Below are 1,996 nucleotides of genomic sequence, written 5' to 3' on the forward strand. Positions count from 1 at the left end.
CGCCCCCGCCCCCGGGCGGCGGGGGGAAAAGGCTCCCGGGGGGCTCGGGGCGGCGGGAGGCACCCGGGGGCTCCGAGGGATCCCTCGGGATCTCGGCCCTGCCCTCCCAAAAAAGGATGGGCAGGAGGTGAGGAGCTGGAAGGGGATGGAGCAGGAGATGATGAGCAGGGAGAGGATGGAGCAGGAGATGAGGGACTGGGAGACAAAGGACAGGAGATGATGAGCAGGGAGAGGACGGAGCAGGAGATGAAATGCAGGAACATGAAGGACAGGAGATGATGAGCAGGGAGGCAATGAACCAAGAGATGATGGACAGGGAGATGATGGATAAGGGAGACGAAGAAAACGGAAATTAATAGCAGGGAGATAAAGGACCAGGAAATAACAGCAGGGAGGTGAGGACTGGGAGATGGTGGAGCAGGAGCCAGGCAGGTGGGCCCTGCAGAGCATTCCCATTCCCACCCCACAGTCTGACCAGACATTCCCCTGAAGGACAATGTTCAGCATTACCAACATTTTTTGGGAAAAATCTCTTTTTCTGCTGTTATTATCTGAGAACATGGAGGAGTTAAATTCCTTCATAATTGGGGAAATTCCATTTCCTGAGACTGGGACAGGCAGAGGTGCTGCATATCCGTTATTAATTATTATTGCTGTGTTATTAATTGTTCTTGTTATAATTATTATTGTTGTTGTTGTTGTTAATTGTTGTTATTGACATTGTCACTGACCCGTTGGCTGGGTTTGGTGACATACAAGAAACCCCAGAGGCTGATGGTCTCCTGTTCCTAAAGCACCTCCCACAGATCCTAGTATGTCCATCAGGAGTTCCCTGTGGGATGCCTCCCCTCATGGGTTAAACATCAGCTGGTTTTCATCATTCCCACTATCAGCAGAGCCTCTTTCCCAAGTCCTGGAACAGCTGGAATGTTTGCTCATTGCTCTCCTGTCCCAGTGCAAACCTGTTGCCCAATGAACCAAGGGCATATTTCACCCAGCTGGGTGGATTTTAACAGAATTCCCATGATCCATGACCCCTCTGGACCTCTGCTGGGCACGTGTGCTCTGTGGTTATGCAGGGAATGATATGGATATGAAACCCAGACCTTTCCAGAAATTAAAGGAGAACTAGCCAGGGTTCTGGCAGCCTGCCCAGCTCTGGCTCTGACTCTTATGTGGCTCTTTCCTGGGGGAAAAAGATAGGAAGGAAAAAAAGAGGAAATGAGAACAGAACTATATGTAACATTTTAATATTGAATTTCTTGAGGAGATACCAAAATCTGGGAGGCAGCCAGATCTCATCCATCATCCCAAAGCACCTTATCACCCTCTGGCTCCCAGCTGGCTGCTCCCAACTCTCTTGCACTGGGCTCGGAATTGCTCCCAATAATTCAGAAAAAGGGAAGCAGAAGGTTCTTTGGCTCTGCCCAAATCCTGCTGTCACCCAAACCCCCAGGTTTGGGGGAGCACACACTGAGGGTTTTCCCTCTCCTGGCTGGTACCTTTTCCTAAGGAATCCTTTGGCTCTTCCAGAAAAAGGTATTTCTAATTTCAGTGATTCTGGGGTTAAGAAGTTCTTCCTGGGGGATCCCACCACATTTCCTGTAGAAGGGAGAATTCCAACCTCAAATGCTTGAGATTATTGTATGGCCATTCCCATCTCCTTGGCCTATTCCACCTAAAATCCGTTATCTCATCCCACAAACTGCTGGCTCTGTGCTCACAATCCCACAGCCAGCCCCGCGCCCAGCTCCCTCCCTACAATAACCCTGTCCTGCTCAGCTCCTGAAATTTGGGCACCCCAAATTCCCAATTTTTGTCCCTCACTGCTGCAAGCTGAACCCCAAACCCAGCGGGGTTTTCTCCCGCGTGTGGGAGCGCCCACAGAGCGCGGGGCTGTGCGGGGACACCCGGCCTGTCCCCTGCGCCCCGGCCTGTCCCCTGCACCCTCGGGCCGAGGTGTTGTCACCACGGCGGGACAGCTACCAAGGTGGCA

At 51.9% G+C, this 1,996-nt stretch overlaps 1 protein-coding gene across 1 annotated transcript in view; it reads left to right on the forward strand.

Annotated features, from left to right (window-relative positions):
- The window catches only part of RMDN3 (regulator of microtubule dynamics 3), a 22,789-nt gene that overhangs the window by 405 nt on the left and 20,388 nt on the right, over nt 1-1,996 (forward strand). The window lies entirely within an intron of this gene.

The sequence above is a fragment of the Geospiza fortis genome, unplaced genomic scaffold (genome assembly GCF_000277835.1).
Source record: "Geospiza fortis unplaced genomic scaffold, GeoFor_1.0 scaffold450, whole genome shotgun sequence".
In the NCBI taxonomy this organism is placed as follows: Eukaryota; Metazoa; Chordata; class Aves; order Passeriformes; family Thraupidae; genus Geospiza; species Geospiza fortis.